This window comes from Monodelphis domestica, chromosome 1 (assembly GCF_027887165.1).
Source record: "Monodelphis domestica isolate mMonDom1 chromosome 1, mMonDom1.pri, whole genome shotgun sequence".
Taxonomy (NCBI): Eukaryota; Metazoa; Chordata; class Mammalia; order Didelphimorphia; family Didelphidae; genus Monodelphis; species Monodelphis domestica.
The window spans coordinates 353,002,419-353,023,448 of record NC_077227.1 but is presented as its reverse complement, the minus strand read 5'-3'; the positions used below and the strand labels follow the sequence as shown (position 1 = coordinate 353,023,448).

Here is a 21,030-nt window from a genome sequence, read left to right as displayed (position 1 = left end):
CTAGCTGTCATTCCTACAGGAATAACATTATTAATAATATTATCCCTTAAATATATCTCTGAGCCTCAATTTCATCATCTGTAAAATGAGAATAATAATACTGTTACTATCTACATTATAGGACTGTTAACAGACAAGTGCTATTTAGGGAAAATGCACACATACATATAGAGTGTATATATGTATATGTGTGCCATAAGAATTATCTACTTTATGCTATCTACTTAATTATTATTATATTTATTATATGTTTATACTTATTATATTATCTACCATATACTTCAAGCTATCAGATGCTTTAATAACACTATTTAACATTTTAATTAAAATATATATTCAGAAATTCACAAAAGGGATCTTGAACAAAAAGAAGAGATTCCTTGTTCAGATCACAGGACACAGCTGAGTTACTCCCAGCTGGTGACACTATAGCCTAATTGCAGGGGAAAATATTCAAGTAGTCAAATAAGTATTGAAATTTCAAACCTAAAGATATGAAATAAAGCAAATATTCATAAGCATGTCTGTGACACTCACTGGACCCAGAAGATTTGTTTCATTTTAGGGTCCATACAATCATCCTAGAATCCTTCCCAGTTTAGAGTCTGATAGTTGAATACCAATCCCTGGTTTTCCAGTCTCCCCAGAGCTTAACTAGAAATTTTTCCAGGAGAATTTTGCCTGGATCTGGCCTTTTCTCATCCTTTTTACCACACTCTAAGTGCTGCAGGCTTGCTGGAACCAAATTCACATATAATTAAGAACAATAGAATAAAATAAATGAAAAATAAGTAGAATATAGAAAATGTTCAAATGTAGTTTTCTGAATCAATATGTGGCTTTTAGACATCCTTATATATGATTTAGTGACCCCTGTTTATAAGTTTTGGCCTCAAGCACACCCTAGAAGGTCTCAGGTGATTTTTGGACATTTGGACAACTAGGCAGCGAGGTGGTACAGTAGATAGAGTGCTAGGGTTGGAGTCAGGAAAATCTGAGTTCAAATCCAGCCTCAGAAAATTCCTAGCTGTGTGACCTTGAACAAATTGCTTAACTTCTGTTTGCTACTGAAGGAAATAGCAAACCACTCTAATATTTCTGCCCAGAAAACACAAATGGGGTCACAAAAAATCAAATACAACTGAAGACAACTGAACATGGACTAGATAATCTCCAAAATCCCTTCTAGCTCTAAATCTTATAAAATCTATTGTCTATGGACTCCTTAGTCCTGCATTTGAGGGCTAATTTTCCAACCTGATGTCATACCACTCCCTTTCATTCAGAACTATTTGCAATTCACCAAACATTCATCAATCTTTGTTATTTCCTCTGTCTTTGCTCACACCATTCCCTGTGCCTGCAATGTCCTTCCTCCCCATCTTCCCATACTCCTTTGCCTGCTGAATTCCCCTTCCTAATTTTTAAAGGCCAAATCAAACTCTCCTGCCTCCAGAAGGTTGTCTTCATTTTGATCCACCCTTTATCCTTCCTTTGGAATTTAACCCCCTTTTCTAAACTTCAAATAATTCTGTTTAGTCCTCTCTAATACAATTACCTATGTTTCAGTCCAATCCCCGTAGGAAAGCACCATTCAGTTAGAGGAATATGTCCCTTCTAAACTTGGTCCTCAGAACCTCAGTGCTCTGCACATAGTGGGAACTTAACAAATTTTGTTGTGGTTGGAATAAACTTTAAAGAACATCAAATAGCCTGGGTTATATGCTTCTCCTCAAGGTTTATCTGGCTAATCCCCAAATTTTAAGAAGAGAGCCTTACTATATGGATCATATGCTCTACTTTCACCATCCTTCCTGAAAGGCAGCAAACTGTATACCAAGGCTGATCTGAGGCTACACCTGGCCATTCTCACCTAACCCCTGCCAAGACCATGGCCAGGCTGGTGCCAAGCAAGCTTTATTCCAGTCTAATGTGTATTTCACCGGAGTGCAGGCAGGAGTGACAGAATGAGGTTAGGATGAGGAGAAAAACGACATGATTATTTTATCTGAGGTGTCGCAGGGGAAAAGGAGGGGAAGGAGTCGGTGGGGGTAGACTTTGGGCTTGGGGGTGACTCAGGGAGCTCACCCACCCCACCCCTCAATAAATGAGATGAGTGTTTTTCAGAAGATAAATTGAGGGGAGAAGAGCAGGGAGTGAGTAATGGCGCATAGAGTCTTTGTAGATATATAACTGATTGCACAATATCATGGAAAGAGGCCAAGCCTAGGACTCAGTAATCCTAGATTCAGTTTCCCAGCTCTGCTAACTACATCGCTGTATGACTTTAGGCAAGTCATGGAACTTCTCTGTGCTTCATTTGTATAATAAAAAGGATACTTGCACTATTAATATCCCAGGGTCATCGTGGAGGTCAGATGAGATAATGGATAGAACTGCTCTTTGACTGGAACACTTCAAACAAATGTAAATTCATCATTATCTTTACTTGATTGGCAAATCAACCAAAGCTCTAAGATCTAAAAAGAATTGATCATAGAAGCACAGGAGTCTGGGAGAGCAAGAGGAAGAATTAGATCTGAAATCCAAGTCTTCTGAATCCAAGTCTGGTGTTAATTCTGTTCTACAACACTATCTCACGACTGGTGCTTATTCACACTGTTAGCCACTAATTCCTTAGTTAGAATTAGTTCACTAGATTAGCCTCATAAGAGTTTGGGGGGGAGGATAGAACCAAAGTCTAGCAAGTCTTGATAAGGAGGTGGGAAAAAGTCTTCAAGTACTGAGTGATACTTGAAATGGAAGGATGAGTATATATCTTGTTTTGTTTGTTTTTGAAGGGGGGTGGGAAGTCCCTGAGCATTCAAGAATTATCATGAGATTCAAAGAATATAGAATGCCAGAGCCAGAAGAGATCATAGAATAGAGAATATTAGTGGTCAGATGGGACCTCAGAGGTCCAACTTCTATCCAAAGCCTGACTTCTTTCTCCAGCATTTCAAAATGGTCATTCGGCCTCTGTTTGAACACCTACAATAACAGGGATCTCACTACCTCCCAAAGACTCCTGGGGTCCTGAAAATAAATGCTGCTCAAAGCTGGCCCCAGGGAAAGCAGCTTCCAAGGTTTCCTGGCTCCCTGGTTTTGCTGGAACACATTAAAGGATCCTCCTTCCAGCTCCTCCTTCCACACTGGGATTAATCCATCACCAGGTCTGAGCCAGTGCGCCAAGCCATTAATCACTCGGGACAGCTGCCTCAGCAAGAAGCAAGCAAGGTGACTGCCGAAAACCATGAGAGGACAGGAGAGAACGAGGGATAGACACTGTGACAGACAGCCCAGGGGAGCCCATAACAAAAAGCAGACAGGTCAACCAGAGGTTGCCATGGGGGGAGCCTGAGACATACATTCCAACTGGGCAAAGAGGCTGAGACAAAGAGACAGAAAGTTAAAAACGACAGAGAGAGACTTAATGAGAAAGACTTAATGAGACAGAGACAATGAGAGAGAGAGTGAGTGAGAGAGAGAGAGAGAGAATAATTGGCAGAGTTACATTTACCATGATTCCAAATGAGGATTCCCAGGGAAGATCTATAGAAGGATCTGAGGACATACAGTCTAAAGAAGAAATTTAGAAAGGATGTGATCCCCATCTACAAATATCTGAACAATTGTTACATGGCTGAGGGCTTCTTCTGCTTGCCCCCAGAGCACAGAACCAACCCCAATGAGGTCAAGAAAGGCAGGAAGGCAGATTTTGCCTTAATATCACTTCAAATGGACTTCAAGAACAAGTGCTTCCTAGATGAAATTGCCAAAAGTCAAAGCTATCTAAAAGTAGAAAAGGGAAATTGCTCATTGGCTGCAGGAAGGGTGGGTGAAGAGGAGGGAGGGAAATAATGTGATTATTGTAACCAAGAAATAATGTTCTAAATGGACTAAATAGTCAAATGGAAAAAAATAAAATAAAAAATAAAAGTGGAAAAGGTCTCCTCAGAAGTCAGTGAGCTCTCCACAGTAGAAGGCCTTCAGGTCAAAGTTGGGTGACCACTTGTCAAAGACGCAAGAGTTTAGGCGAGAGTTAGACTAATGACTTCTTTTTTCTCTTCCAGCCCTAAGATTATATGATCTCTTGAAACCCACTCCTTTTGTCAGCAAGAATATTGCTGCTTACCTCTATTACAAATTCATCAACCTCAGACACTTAATAGCTGTGTGACCATGGGCAAGTCATTTAACCTCTCTTTGTCTCAGTTACTTCAACTGCAAAATGAGGTTGTTGAAAAGCTCAAATGAGATAATATTTACAAAGTGTCCAGTGTGTGGCACATAATAAGTGTTATATATGTGTTAGCTACTATTATTGTTAATTATTATTATGATGATGGTTATTACTGTTGTACAATGACTTTCTTCCTATGAACTCTAATCACCTTCTGTTTAATATCAATAAGTCTGTTTCTTCCAGCATGTAACTTACTATTAAGGTACAACTTTTGAGAGTTATTTGAATTCTTTGTTTCCTAATATACTGTTTAAGAAATCAAGTTCTGATATTTGAAAGGGCTAGCAACACAGCTTGCAAAAAGATATCAGGGATGGAGAGATGATGGACTCTGGGGCTAGATTATTGTATATACCATCAGACCCAATTGCTTCATCACTTGGTTTGGTTTAATTATTTTTATTTGTTATGAGGCTAGGATGGTTTCTCAGGAAGGGAGTTAATCAGTGGATATAACCGTGCTGTTAAAAAAAACAACAACAAAGATATCAATAAAACCCTAAAAATATTTTGGGGGGCAGTGGGGAGAAAATACCAGGGAAACCAATCATTTCATTGTCTTATTTATTTTGCCAGAGTTCACTAGAAATAGGGATAATTCTCTCCATTGTATAGCTGAAGAAACTAAAATAAAATGACTTTTCCAGCATTTTATTTCCAGTTAGTGGCAGTTAGGCATAGAACTCAGGCCTCCTGGCCCCCACCCCATTGACTCAGTAGCTAGCAGTGGTCTTCATTTATTTATAGCATGTCAGGAATAGAGAATATCTGGCAGAAAGTCATGCTTCACCAGAGTGGGTCATGAGAAGGAGATATGAGTAAGTTAAAGAAAGCATGATCACAACTTTGTCCTCTTTCTCAGAAAGTGGGTTGGGAGGGCTCACCTCCCATCAGCCTTCGGAAAAATTTCCCCTTGCTTTTGTCCTTTACCAATGCTCATTATTTTTCTCACCCTGCCCTGTGTGGTCCAGGATGATTCCTCTACAGGCCTTGGGCCTGGGGCCTGCTCTGCCTAATAGACACAAAGAGTATTTGACATACCCTTTCTGCAAAATATCCTGCACGGGCCTGAGCCAGACATTGCAGGGGATTTTTCAGCTTTCTGAAAGGAAGGACAGATCTGAGAGTTCTCCTGATCGCCACTGTCCAAACGGCCACTTTGGTGTGGGCATGTGGCTGTCGGAAGGTCAGGAGGACCCCCAGGGAGCCCTTGCATGGCTCATCACCTGTGGATTGATCCGCCCCCGCATCTAACATAACCCACATTATTCCTGGCTCTCTCTTCTCTCTCCCATCACTCTGCCAGCTCATCGCACTCTTGTGAATCATGGAATGTGGGAGTTTAGCAGGGACATCAAAGGACCCCTAAGTGAAGCCAGGATTCCCTCCAGAACAATGGTAGAAAAGTCAGGATGTCGAAGCACTGACAAACCTTAGAGGACACCAAGTCTGACCCAGCCTTCGTAGACAGGGATGGCCAAGATCAGAGTGGGAAACTGATATGCTTCAAGCCCATAGTGAGTAGGTGAGGAAGGAAGGACTCAAAACTTAAGGTTCTGATTGGCAGGAGGATGTGGCACTCAGAGGATTTAGGTTCAAATCCCACCTCTGATGTGTGCAATTATATGATCTTGAGAAAAATTATTTAGCCTCTTTGAGTCTCAGTTTCCTGGTCTGTAAAATGAAAGAATTGCACTACATGTCTTCTGAGATCCCTTCCAGCTGTTCTTGTGAAGGTCTAGTGTTCTTTCCGTTATCTCCCATAAGATCAAGTTAGACTCTATGGAGTGAGAAAACTGACTTATGACCTCTATGCCCTCATCTTACAGAGAGAAGAAAGAAGTCAAGAAAGAAGCCCCAGGTCACACAGCTCGTTAGGGACAGAGATGGGGCAACTGTGCCTCCAATTTGACCCCACTAAACTATATAGGTCTATGGCTCCAAACAGTGGTTCTTGGGGGATCTGCAAGGTCAGACCTGTTTTTATAATAATACTAAGATGGGGTTCAATGGACTGAGAGCCAAGCCTGGAGACAAGAAGTCCTGTGAATCTGGGCAAGTGACTTACCCCATTTACCTAGCCCTTCCGATTTGGAACTGATACTTACTATCGATTCTAAGACAAAAGCTAAGACTTATAAAAATAATAATAATACAAAGAAGGCTTAATTTCTAACAAGGTAAATATAGATAGGTATAACCCATTTAAACAAAAGCTGTTTGGGGTCCTCAATAATTTTTCAGACCAGAGACTATGAAAGTTAGAGAACATTGGCCCAAAAAGATCAAAGTAAAAGGGAAACACTTTATATTTTAAAATTTATGGCATTTTTTTGTGATAGTACCAAATTGGAAACTAGGGAAGTATTTGGCTATTGGAAAGGGGATAAGTAAATTGTGGTATATGAATGTAATGAAGAATTATTGTGCCAAAAGAAATGATGGAATAGACAATTTGAGAGAAAACTGGAAAGATGTTTATGCACTGAAAGAGAGTGAAGTGAGCTGAGCTAAGAGAACAATTTATACGGTAATAGCAACGTTACAGAGAAAAACAACTTTGAAAGTTTAGAACTTCAGTCAACATACTGATAAACCATGAATCCAAAACAATACAAATAAAATATGATACTTGCCTCCTGACAGAGCAGCTGGTAAACTTAAAATTTCAAGAGATGCTTTTGGATCATGGAAAATATGTTAAGGGATTTCTTTGGGGATTTTTTTTTTTAATGCTCAGTTGAGGGGAGAAACAAAGGGAGGAAGACAGTGAAAGGTAGTAGAGATTAATTTTTTTTAAGCTTAAAAGGAAAAAAAACACATCAATAATTTTGACTAGCTAAGGCTTTCATTAGGTAGGATTTAGATAGGCAAAAGAGAAAAGAGAAATTCAGCTCAACAACTCAATTTAAGCATAGAAAAGTTATGCTTTCTAGAGTCCATGTGTTCTTCACATTCTCTGACCCCCACCCCCACATGATGTGGTCATGACACTCTCCATCTCCCCACACCATGGTGCCTATCAATGGAAATCTCTCTCTGTGAGGAAAGAAGAGAAGGCTGATGTGGAGGAGAAATGGAGGGAAAGGGAATTGTGGGATCTTCAGATTTCTCTTCCTCCCTTCTCTCCATCTGACTCTGTTCCAAGGCCTCCTGAGGAGAACCAAGTTCTGTCTGTGGTACAGAGCTAGTTGGGGCTAAGGAAACTACTTTAAGCCCTTACAATTCCAGCTCCTTCCTTGAGGGTTAGAGAAGTTATCATACTACTGTGGAAAGAGACCTTGACTAAGAATAAAGTCAACTGAGTTCTAAAGTCTCAACAACTGAAGTTGTTCGCTGTTAACTCACTGTGGGACCTCGGGTAAGTCATTTCCCCTCTCTGGGCTTCTGTTTGCCCGTCTCTAAAATGTGGCAGTTGGACTAGATCCCGAAGGTCCTTTCCAATTTCAATAGCCTTTTTTTTTCCTTAAAGGTTCTAAGGTTCCTACTAGCTCTTACATTTTATGGGTCTATGATTCTACCTCTGGATAATCATTATTTGCTCCATAATCATGTTTCCAGGTTCCTTTGCCAGACTCCCTTTGGGCCCACAAGAGTATTGCTTGGCATTGTGTTCCTGAGTCATGCCTCACCCAGACAAAAGTCAAGAAAAGGAGGGGTAAGGGAAAGAAAGAAGAAGGAATTCAGTGCAATTGGGGTTAATCCCACTCAAAGCCTAAATCCATGTTAGCAGCTAATCCAGTTAGTACAGCTTTCATCAGGGGCTTTGATAAATCCTTTAACCTCTTGTGGTAAACTAGGAGAAGCTTAACAGCTCAGCATTCATGGGGAGATCCATCAATAATGGTGCTAAGCTGGTATTTAGCAGGGTTTAAAGAGCAACATACAAGTCCAGCTCAAGTACCATCTCCTCCAGGAAGCCTGCCCTGACTACCACAGCCCTCATCCATCTCCCCTTCTCTGAGAATCAAGAGCACAATAAACAGTTTAATACTGAACTGTATTCCTCCTTATGTAGTTCCCTTGTTTCATTGTGTGTTCATTCATTATCTTGTGTGTTAGCCCTATCTCCTCTATAAGACTATGAGCTCCTTAAATGCTGAGATTTTGCCCTCTCCTTTTGCATCTTCCACAGATCCTAGTCAAAGAATGAGTATACAGCAAAAGTTCAAAAAATACCTTGTTATTTGCTTGAGACTATCAAACCTTCAGAATATCAGGACAGAGTGAGTAATTCAGTAGACAGGGATCCTGAACTCTAGGCTCTTGTCCTTCCTCCTAGCTATGTATGTACTGGGTTGCCCTAGCTGACTCTCCTATTGTGTCAGGGATTTATTTTTGCTCACTTGAAAAACAACAATCTGTAATCAGGGCAAAGGAATAGTCTCCATTCTAAGACCCCTTTCTGCCTTAACGTTCTGTGCTCCCAATGCCAAGGTCCTTTTCAGTTGAGATATTCTCTGGTCTATCTCCTAAAGTGCTTTCTGACAGATTTGGTTATATAAGCAATGTCAGCTCTATAATTCTATCTTCTGTGTCCATAGGATCATACAAATGACCTTAGAGGTTGTCTAAACCAAACCCCTCATTTGATACAGAAAGAAACTGGGGGCTAGAAAATGTAAGTGACTTTCCCAAAGTCACATGAGCAGGTGGACAGAGCTGTGGTTCAAACATAAGGTGTTTGAGTCGAAACCCAATTTTCCTTTTTTTTTTTCCTAAGTCCCTCCCATCTTTGGCATTCTATGATTCCTTTCCCATAGCTGTTCCTCCCCAGATGTCCAAGGATATCCAACCAAGCCTGCTCTCATGAGAACCATCATATGTTCTGGACTTTTCTGCCACCTCATCTTCCTTTCAAAACTGTTTTTTTTTTTTACTCCGCTCTATTGGTCTTGGTTTTCCTCTCTAGACTCCTTCCTCTCTAGATACCTCCTCAGATATATGAAGACAGTGATTCTCCAATGAAACATACCCTTCAGCTGGTCCTGTTTGGGCAGAGTTTCCAGTCCCCTTATTATTCTGGTCAATTTCTTCTTGTACACACGCAGAGATTGTCAGTGTCCTTCCAAAAACGTAGCCCAGAAATGGGCATAACATTACAGGATGAGGTCTAGCTAGGGTAGACAATGGAATATGACAGCTAGGAAGTGACCTTATGCTTCTATTTCAATTCAATAAATATTACATGCCTAACATGTGCAAGGCAGCATATGTCAGGTGGAATCATTTACTCATTGACATAAAATATTGGGTCACTAACCACATGATGATAATAATGATAACCCACATCTCTCTGGGGTTTTCCCATTTAAAAGCCCTTTCCTCGCCATACTTCTCACCACTTCCCATTCCACACATACACAAATACATCATGAAGGAGGTCATGAAAGAATTATTATTCCCCTTTACCAGGTAAGGAAACTTAGACTCAAAAAAGTTTAGTGACAATGTAGTAGAAAGGGAAGGAGCCACATTTAGAATCCAGGACTCCTACTCCCTAGTCTAGTGCTGTGCCTACTTTAGTTATGATAAATAAAAAAAGAGGGGAAGGAAATAACCCAGAGATACAAACACAGAGAGACCAGCCTCCTATCTCTATACTGCCCGAGGGGTAAGACTAGAGTTTTAAACTAGCCAACAAGAATCTCCAACTCTTCTTTATATTCCAGGCACACAGTCTCCATTCTCATTCACTTTCACAGCTAAAAGGTCGATCCCCTCTGCTCATTTCACCCGCCCCAACAAAGAAGAACATTGCATTACCTTCGATATTTACTGTGTTCAGCCAGTGGAGAAATCAAATGCCCACGGAACGTTAACCTGGCCTGACCATGAGTGGAATTTACTGCTCACTGGGACAAGAGAGGTCACAGAAGTTCTTCTTCATTCAGGTCTAACATTGCAAGACAAGACATATCAACTGGAACTGGGGAATTCCAGAGTCTAATCTCTGCATCTTTTCTCTCGTCTCTTTTTTGGACATCTAAAAATAGAAAAAGAAAGCATTTTAGAAGAAGAGAGAACCTTAGAACCTCTGATTTTATCATGGTAAAGGATCTTAGAGATCATTTTGGTCATAAATCATAGATTTGGAGCTGGATACTGCCATTTTCCTTTCTAGCTCATTTTATAGAAGAGGAAACAGAGGCAAACTCGGGGTGACACAGCTAGTAGTAATTGTCATGTCTTCCTGACTCCAGGCTCAGCATTCTATTAGATACTGAGCCACCTAGCAGCCTCCATTCCTATGGTAACGTTCAATAATTAATGCCATCCTATCCTAATGGAATTTTAAAGAAAATATGATAATGGTCATAGAGGACACAGATATTTGAGATTAGGTTTCCAATGTTCCCTCAAGTCTTAACTTTTTTTAATCTAAGTTTGGTACTGACTTTTTTTTTTAAGATGCTTGTCCCCTGTTAGTATCTAAACCACTTTCTGAATTAGATAAAAATACTCTATCTGCAGAGTGGCTGTTAAAAGAGAGCACATAAAATTCTTCACCCCCATGTACCCTACCCCCCAAAAATAGTAGTCACTAAACAAACTATATTTGGGCCAGTCACTTCCCCTCTTTAAGATTTAATTTTTCCCTTTACAAAACAAGGTAGTTCTAGTTCCTTCCAATTCTAAAAGTTTGTTCTGTGTTTTGAGATTTTGTGGTCTGATGTCCTTTCTGGTCTTACCATTTCACGTTCTTTATTTTAAAATCCCTTCCTGAAATTCCATGTTCTTTAGGATAAGGTCTAAAATGGTGTGTTAAGTGTCTACATGTATAGGTATAATTGAGACATAAGGATGACTTCCGGGGGTTCAGCCTAAGTGAGATTACCCATCACCAGGGGTCTGAATCTCTTTACATTAGAGTCTGTATCTAATACTCATTTTCTGTTGTTGTTAAAGGAGAAAATGTACCCATTGTCTAACAATGTCTGCACTCCTCTACAAAAAAAGTGACAAAATTGGATTCCCAAGCCAAGTTCTATTCTAGGAACAGCCAATGACTCACTGAGTGACCTTGGATATGAGCAAGTAACCTTCATATCTCTGGCTGTACCAGATACTCTAGACCCAGTTAGCCTTCCTATGGTATTTATAGTCAGAACAGAATGTACCTCATGGCTTGTAGACTTTACAAACTATAGACTTCAGGAGTCGGAAAGAGCCTTCCTTCTTTATAACCACTCTCTGCCATTGTATAGGAACTTTTTTTTAAAGATTGGGTAACACCAAAGAGATAATAAGGAAAAAGACATGTACAAAAATATTCATGGCTGCACTCTGTGGTGGCAAAAAAAATTGGAAAATGAGGGGATGCCCTTCAATTGGGGAATGACTGAACAAATTGTGGTATCTCTTGGTGACAGAATACTATTGTGCTCAAAGGAATAATAAAGTGGAGGAATTCCATGGGAACTGGAACAACCTCCAGGAAGTGATGCAGAGTGAGAGGAGCAGAACCAGAACATTGTACACAGAGACTGATACACTGTGGTACAATCGAAAGTAGTGGACTTCTCCATTAGTGGCAATGCAGTGATCCTGATCAACCTGGAGGAATCTATGAGAAAGAACACTATCCACATTCAGAGGAAAAGCTGTGGGAGTAAAAACACCGAAGAAAAACAACTGTTTGATTACATGGGTCAATGGGGATATGGCTGGGGATGTAGACTCTAAATGAACATCCTAATGCAAACACCAACAACATGGAAATAGGTTCTGATCAAGGACACATGTGATACCCAATGGCTGTAGGAAGGGTGGGTGGAAGGGAGGGAGGGAAATAATGTGATAATTGTAACCAAGGAATAATGTTCTAAATTGACTAAATAAATTAATTAAAAATAAAATAAAATAAAAGATTGGGTCACAGAGCAGCTAGGTGGTTCAATGGAAAATTAGCCAGGTCAGGAATTGAGAGGTCTTGGGTTCAGATTTTGGCCTCAGATACTTCCTATCTGTGTGACCAAGGGCAAGTTACTTAACAACAACTACTTAGCCCTTACCACACATCTGCCTTGGAAGTAATGCTGAGTATTGATTCTAAGATGGAAAGTAAGGGTTTTGTTTTTTTTTAAATAAAAGTGAGTATTCCTCTATAATTCAAACTGGAAGGGCAAGAGCTAGTCACAGGGTAACCCTGCTACTGGTTCACCTGGGAGTTTGGGCCAATTCTGTCTCCAAAATAGGCTGGTTCACCCCTTAAACAAAAACCTGATGGCTCTGGTCCCAGGGACTCATCCTATTGGCCAGATCTAACAAAGACACTCCATTGGCTTAGCCCACTACAACTCAAGAGATCAAGAGATCCATCAGCCTCAGCCTCCTTGGTCCTTAGGATTATAGGCAGGGGACACCACCCCTGGCTTAAACAAGTATCATTAAATCAGGTTTTTTTTTTTAAACCCTTACCTTCCATCTTGGAGTCAATACTGTGTATTGGCTCCAAGGCAGAAGAGTGATAAGGGCTAGGCAATGGGGGTTAAGTGACTTGCCCAGGGTGACACAGCTAAGAAGTATCTGAAGCCAGATTTGAACCTAGGACCTCCTGTCTCTAGGTCTGACTCTCAAGCCACTGAGCCACCCAGCTGCCCCCCATTAAATGAGTTTTGAATAAATGCTACAAACTTGCTTCATAACTTGAAAAAGATACAGTATACCATAGAATTAACATATGACATAATAAGCTCATAGAAGACCTGGGAATGGAAAACGGGCAATCTAATGTTCTAGCCGATGTTTTTCTAACTTCATTCTTTTTTATCAATCCAAATGATGTTTTAATCTTTTTTATTTGCCTATGTTTTGTATCATTTTCATTTCTGATATATTCCTTCCCCTTCCCCCACTCAATAAGCCATTCCTTGCAACAAAGATTTTAAGAGGAAGAGAAAGAAAAATAGTTTAGCAAAAATAAACCAACACATAAATATGTCTAACAAGTATAGTCATTATTCCAGTATATAGCTCAGGGTCCCTCCCTTTTGTAAAGAAGCAAGGGAGATGCACTTCATCAATTCTTGCCAGGACCAAGTTTTGTCATTATAATTATATGGTGTTTAGTTTTTGGTTTTGTAATTATTATTCTTTGTATTTATATGGAGTATTTGTAATCATTATTTATGTCATTTTTCTGCTCTGCTTATTTTATTCACCATCAGTTCATAAAGTCTCATGCCGCTCTGAAGTATCCATATGCATAATTTCTTGTACTTCTTCGCATTTATCTGCTGTTTATTTAGTCACTCTCTAAATGTGAACCTACCTTATTTACAGTTTTTTGTGACCCTAAGTAGAGCTGCTACAAGTATTTGCATGTACCTTAGGACTCTTTATTCTTATCTTGGACTTTTGAGGGGCATGTGCCTAAAAGTGGGATCTCTGGATTAAAAGGCATGCATATTTCAATCACTTCTTTAGCATTATTTCAAATTACCTTCCAAAATGGTCAAACCTATTTACAGTTCTACCAGCATTGTATTAGTGTACCTAGCCACTTGAACATTAACCATTGTCATCCTTTGTTAACTTTGCCAAATTTGCAAGACAAAATGAAATCTCAGTCTTAACTTGCATTTCCTCTGTAATTCATGAATTGGAGTGATTTTTCATATGGCTGTTAAAAACTTATTATTCATCTTTTGAGAACTCTATATCCTTTGGCTGTTATCTATCATAATTCTCTATATGCCTTATATATTAGATCCTTAACAGAGATATTCAATGCAAAGACTTTTTTCCCAAAAACAGTTTTTCTTTTTATGTTAACTATATTAATTGTGTTCATGGGAAAGGTTTTTAGTTTTCTGTAACTGAAATTATTTAATTTCTCTTTTGTGATATTATCTCTAACTCTTGTTTGGTTAAGAATTTAGCCATAATTGTGAAAAATATATGAATTTGTTCTCTTCTATTATTTCAACATTTGATTTTTATATTCAGGTGATATATCCATTTAAGTCTTACTATAGTATATTGCACAATGGATTCATGTTTAAGACAAATTTATACCAGACTACTTTCTAGCAGTTTTTTTGTTGTTGTTTTTTACAAAATCTTTCTTTAGAAACTTCAGTTTAATTATCTGTAAAATGAAGAAATTGGTCTAGATCAGAAGAGTCAAATACTATAAAGATCCCAAAAGTTGCTATATTTAGGAAATATTTAACAAAAATAAAATATATAATAGAATATAATGTTAAATGTAGTTTTCTAAGTCAATAGACAGCTGCTGCGATCTGTGTGTATGATTAATGACCCAACCCATGTCTACTTGAGTTTTACACACAAGGTCTAGATGATCTCTAGGGTCCTTTCTAGTTCTGATATTTTATATTTGGTATTTTTCAAAATCCCCTTCCAACTCTTCTAATCACTACCTAAAGTCTCTTTCAACTCTGCCATCCCATATTATAAGAGTCATTGCAACTATATAGCATTCTCCAATTCTAATAGATAAAGATGGGATGATACCTGGTCATTTAATATTAACCATGTCTGAGTGCAACCATTATCTCACTATGTGGAATCAGGAAGACTCATCGTCCTGAGTTCATATTCAACCACAGACACTTACTAGCTGTGTGACTCTAGGCAAGTCACTGAACCGTGTTTGCTTGACTTTCCTCATCTGTAAAATGAGTTGGAAAAGGAAATTGCATTCCACTCCAGTATATTTGCCAAGAAAACCCCAAATGGGATCCTGAAGAGTTCATACATGACTGAAATAACTGAACACAATCTCCTTTCCTGCCTGTGGTCCTGATTTCTCACAAACCTGGCCCCTGGAGATGTGATGTAGTAAAAAGAGCACTGAATTTGGCATCAGGAGACTTAAATTCAAGTCCCAGCTCTATCAGCTACTATATTCCTCATGAAAACTTTAGACAGCAATTCTCTCTTTCATGTCCTCACTTTCTTCATTTATAAAATGAATTTGAGCATCTCAAAGCTGTCTTTCAGCTTTAAGTCCTAGGAACTTTTGTCCTGAGAAGATTCCTTGCTTCCTTTTGAAAGCTGAGCCCTGGGACTCCCCAATGCAGGAAGAGCAGACTTCAAAGAACCTATTGCAGACTGCCCAAGGGTAAGGAAAGAGAGTACCTTCTTCTCTTCTCATCATGGGAAAAAAACACTTCATGATGCCCCAAACAAGCATGAATAATGTAGGGAACATGCCACTGAGCCTGATCATTCACACCAACACTGTTAGTGACTGCTGGCCTCAAGACTGAAATGCCTCCAGGGCTCAAGACTCTTGTTGGCATCTCCACATCATTTCCTAGGGTTTTATTACATTCCACTGTGCTCAAGTTCTCTGGAGCCCACCTGCAAGCAGCACAAGAAATCATTTCCTGGAGTCACTTAATTGCCTCTAGGAAAGACCAAAGCCAAAGATGCCTCTGATTTCCTGTAGTCCCAGAGTGACAAGCAGGCTCTCTCCACCCCCATGCAAACTCAAGAAGCTCAGATGGGGGAACCATCGGCCCAGTGGTCAGTCTCCTTGCTGAGCTGAGCCAGAGGAAGTACTTGGCTATTTTTTTTTTATGTCTCCCTGGACACCTTGCACAGGAAAGAGCATGGAATGTTATAGTCAGGGTTGGGAGTTCGACACTTAGAATCTCAATTATCTCTGCCATTAAAGGGATCATGGAGGTGAGCTAGTCCAGTCCACCTGAACTGACCGGCTTCTCTACAACACCCTTGGCAGGCTCTGTTTCAACACCTTAACCTTAACCATGTCTTGGTAAAGCAGCTGACAATTGTTATTAACTACTTTCTCCTTTTTTTCTTGGATCAAACCTAGGATTACACTAGGATTATAAGGAACTACCAAGGAGAAAACTCCCTCTACAAGTATAGATAAGCACTTGTTAGGCAATTTGCCATCTTAAAGATCTGCCCAAGGATCTGAGTCCAATGTCACACAGGGTCCATGTCAGAAGAGGATTTAAACCCAAATCTTCCTAACTCAAAAGCCAGTTCTTAATCTCCAGACTGCTCGTCTTTCCATAGAGGGAGCCAAAACTAATCTCTGCCAATCCCTTTGTCCAGCCCTTCTCTGCCTTCACCCCAACCCTCTCTTTCTAGATATTCACTTTGGAACCAAGCAGAACAGCTAGGTGGTGCAGTGGACAAAGCACTTGGGCCTGGAGTCCCAAAGACCACAGTTCAAAAGTGACCTCAAACACATTGAGACTGGGCAAAATCATTTAACCTATTTGCCTCAGTTTCCTCATCTATAGATAAAGATAATGATAGTATTTATCTTCCAGGGTTGTTATAAGGTTCAGATGAAATCATTGTAAAGCCTTTGGACAGTGCCTGACACATAGCAGGCACTATATAAATGTTAGTTATTATTATTAATTCTATTTCCTAATGAGAATATTTAAAAAACTGAAAGACAGTTCCTATTCCTTTTCTCAAATCTTCTCTTTTCAATATTAAACATCTCCAATTAATTCAATGGACTGAGAAGCAGTGGGTATATGGTAAAAGACTCCTGAGTCACAGGACCAGGATTCAAATCCCCCCTCTAATATATATTTCCTGAAGAACTTCAGTTAAGTCATTTGTTCTTCCTAGGTCTTAATATCTCCATCTGTAAAATGAGAGTATTGGGCTTCTTGGTTTCAGAAGTCCTTTCTTGTTCTAATTCTATGATCCTTTGAATGTATGCTAAGAGTTATCATGGGGCATATACCAACTTCCAAAATGACATGATTTCATGTTCCTTACCAATTCTATTCAGTCAAAAAACATTTATTAAGTGTTTATAATGTACCAGACCGACTGTGGTCCAGCGTGTCAATGTCCCTTCTAAAATGTGGCCCCAAGAACTTGGCATCCCAGCTATGGATGGGATGGAATTAAAGGACAAAGGATAGCAGGTATCATTTTAGGTCATAGTTGATATGTACCTCATCCTCCTATGAGATTGTAAGCTCTGTAAAGGATAATTTTTAGTGTTGTGATCTAAACTATATTAATTATTGGTCACCATGGGATATCCCAAATAAAATATCCAAGACAGCTGGAAATTTATGGTCATTTTAATTAATATAGAGGAAAGAAATTAAGGAGAAGGGAGAGGGAAAAGGTCTTTCCTGCCTGGCCTGTGCTAGGAGGAAGATTAGAGGCTTCTAGGAAGATAAAGTTTGGAGAGTAAAGGAGGAAGGAATCAGCCTGAACTGCAAGAGGGCTCAGCTAAGATGCCTGAACCAGAATTAGTTCAAGAGCAAACTCACTGCCAAAACCCAGACAAATAGCTGCCACCACTCCAAGATGTCAGAACGCTTAGCATGCTACCAGCCAGAGCCACATCTCTGGGGAAAGAGATCGAAGAGAGGAAGTGACACAAAATATATGGACAGTTTTACATCACTTTCCTGCATCTCATTTGTACCAATGGTAGCTTAGCTTGACTTAGGACAGCCCAGGAGTCTGTCAGCTGTTTCTGCACATATCTGTTAAAGGCCATCCTCCTGAATACTTAATCCTTAAGTATGGGTGTAGACATTCCTGATTTTGTTAAAGAGAGTATCTTCATTGTTACAATCAGGAGATAGCTAAATCCAATCTTCACAGCTCCAAGAACTAACAATAATAGCTAGTGTTTATATAGCTCTAAGTTTACAAAGATTTTATTGTTTTTCTATATTTATTATTATACTGATATTATCAATAACAAAATTATGTAGTTTATTATTATAAATATAATTATTATATTATATAAAGTATTATTAATACTTTATTATTATTTCACTTTAACCTCACAACAACCTTCTAGAGATAGGTGCTATTATTATGCCCAATTCACTAATACAGAAACTAAGGCACAGAGAAGTTAATTTACTTTTCTAGGGTCATCCAGCTAATAAGTCTCTGAGGCAGGATTTTAGTTCAGACCTTCAACCAATCAATAAAGATTTACTGATAGAGTCAGTTGTATGCTGTGAGCTAAGATGGTACAGTAAAGAATGATTTGCTACTCTAATCCCTACAAGGAGAGGAGAGGAGACGAGAGGAGACAAGAGGAGTTGAGAGGAGAGGAGAGGAATCACCTTAAAACAAAGGAAAATTGGAGGAATATGTCTCACTGGGGTAAGGAGAGAGAGCAACCCAAGCAGCTTAGCATCTGTAAGAATTTGCAGTACTTGGAACAGGCCAGAATGTGATGACTCTGCCAGAGGCAACAAAACTGCAAAATAGAAGAAAAAAAAAACTAGCCCAAGTAACTCTACACAGGTATAGAAGGCAGAAATCAACAAATTCTCATATGGCAGTGGTGCCACAAGGAATCAGAGAGGGGAAACAGGAACTTTAAGACCCTACTCATTCTCATATGGTCTCAGAGCCCTGGGGCTAAAAGAGAACAGAGAGGTGGAACTGGACCCACAGTAGCCTACTCCTTCCCATCTGACAACAGAGCCTTGTGGCTCTAAAGGAGAAGAGAGAGGGAACTAGAAAATATCAGGACCCTACTAACATCAATGTGGCAACAGAGCCCTAGGACTATAAGGCAACAGAAAGGGGGATCTGGAACTACAGTAACCTACTGTGAATCTTAAAATTTCTCAGACTTGTGAATGTTAAAAATTCTCAGACTCTGCCTTAGAACATTTGGTTAAGACCATTCTCCATTTTAAACAATGAAGGTACTTAATCAGGAATGTGAGAACTCTAACATTACTCCACCCATACTTAAGCATACTTTAGGGGAAAATAAAGTTGTAAAACTTCTTAGTGAACAATGAAAAGTACTTAACTCATACTTATAGTAAGGGAAAAGACCTTAAGCTAGGTCTATTTTTAGATCTAATACAAAAGGGTGCTAAGTACCTATGAAGGTCAAATTAATCACTAAAAGGTCAGGCAACTTGCAAACTTGCAAGGGACAAGCTTAACAAAAGAGGTGTGAAGTTTTAGTCTACTCAGGTGTGAATTACTCAAAAGTTCAGTCTACTCAGGTGTGAATTAAGAATGGTCAGTCCTGTGAAAATGTCTACTGTGATTGGTAGACATAAAAACTTAGGGGAGGTGACATAGGAGAAAATTTTCTTTAAAAAGAGGTCAGAAGGCCTCTGAAGGTAAATGCAGCTATGGAGCTGAATTGAAGGCTGGTCTCTATCTCGGTGGCTGAAAAATTCAGCCTTGGAAGCTAAAATGGAGCTCAGGAGCTAAACTGGAGGGTTTCTCTGAACACTAAAATCCTGCTTGGGACAAATCTTGTGGTGAGTGGATTAAAGATTGACTGATCCCTCTCTTCAGGCTTAAGCCTAGGCTGGCCTAGCCCTTTTCTCATTATTTCCTCTTACTCTCTCTCTCCCTTTCACTAATTCCTTAATTTGTATTAATTAAAATCTCCATAAAACCCAGCTGACTTGGTTATATTTAATATTTAGGAATTTTCCCATGGCGACCACCTTATTTTTGATTTAACTCAAGACACTGTCTTGAAAACATATTTTCAGGGTCACAGTTTAAGGCAGTTTATATATATATATATATATATATATATATATATAACAGTTTAACTGTTATGCTTCTCATTCCCATTAGGCAGTGGAGTGCCTGAAATGGCAGAACAGGGGACCTGCCCATCATCCCAGGCCAATGGCAGGGGCAGAGAAGGAGCAGAGCAGCCTATGAAACAGAAGAGGAAATGAGTGGGATTCAACAAGGAATTAAGCATAGGATGCTGGATATAGCTAGACAAAACAGTTGCAAACCTCCCTAGAGCGAGCCAGCAGGGTCACCTCCCTGGTAAATATAAGGTGAGGAACAAGGCATCCATGCCTACCTCAACTTCCAGAGAAGAGTACTCTGCAAGCTTGAAACAGTACACCCTCTACCCCAGGAAAAGAGAGGAACCTCAAGAGATAAGATAATGGGGTTGGAGGAGCAGGAGGAACAATTAAAAAATTAGCAAAAAGACAAAAACAAACAAACAAACCTTGACCTTAGAAACCTTAGAAAGTTACTTTAATGACAGTGAAGATCAAAATATGAACTCAGAAAAGGACAACAGTGCCAAAAAAGGAAACATGTGAGGCCTCAAAGAAAAGGCTGAAAAGATGGCAGGCTCCAGAACAAACTCTGGAAGAACTTGAAAGGAAGTTAAAAACCCAAATAATAAGATAATTGATAGAAAAACTCAACAACTTGAGGGGAAAATTCATTGAAAAAAATCAACTTCCTAAAAAATGGAATAGACCATAAAAATGCTTTAAAGAAAAACAGTTCCCTAAGGAATGGAACAGAATAAATGAAAATGTAAGCGAAAACAACAACAACAATGCTAAAGAAAACATCTCTTTAAAAAGTAGGATGGGGAAAAAAAGTAAGATTGGCCAAATTGAAAAGGAAACACAAAAATTCAAAGGAAAAAAAAGAAGAAAATTTTAAATACATCACTGGAAAAACAACCAACCAGGAAAAGCTAAGTCCAAGAGAGATAAGCTAAGAATCACTGGAATACCTGAAAGCCACAATCAAAAAAAGAGCTTGGGCATCATTTTACAAGAAATCATCAGTGGAAACTACTCTGATATCATCAAACAAGAGGGTAAAATAGAAATTTAGAAAATCCACTGAACATCTCCTCAAAAAGATCCCAAAGTAAAATACCCCAGGAGTATTCTAGTCAAATTCCAAAGCTCCCAGGCCAAGAAAAAAGTACTACAAGCTGACAGAAGAAAAACAATTCCAATATTAAGAAACCACAATCAAGATTATACAGGATCTGATAGCTTCTATATATTAAAGGACCAGAA

The 21,030-nt window shown here is 39.2% G+C and overlaps 1 long non-coding RNA gene across 1 annotated transcript in view; it reads right to left on the bottom strand.

Moving 5' to 3' along the window:
* Positions 1-21,030, bottom strand: part of LOC103096644 (uncharacterized) — a 171,267-nt gene that overhangs the window by 90,950 nt on the left and 59,287 nt on the right. The window contains exons 2-3 of the long non-coding RNA XR_008915144.1: positions 10,013-10,232; positions 9,222-9,363 (exon numbers count right to left, since the gene is read on the bottom strand). This is a non-coding gene — a long non-coding RNA (uncharacterized LOC103096644). The remainder of the gene's footprint in view (positions 1-9,221; positions 9,364-10,012; positions 10,233-21,030) is intronic.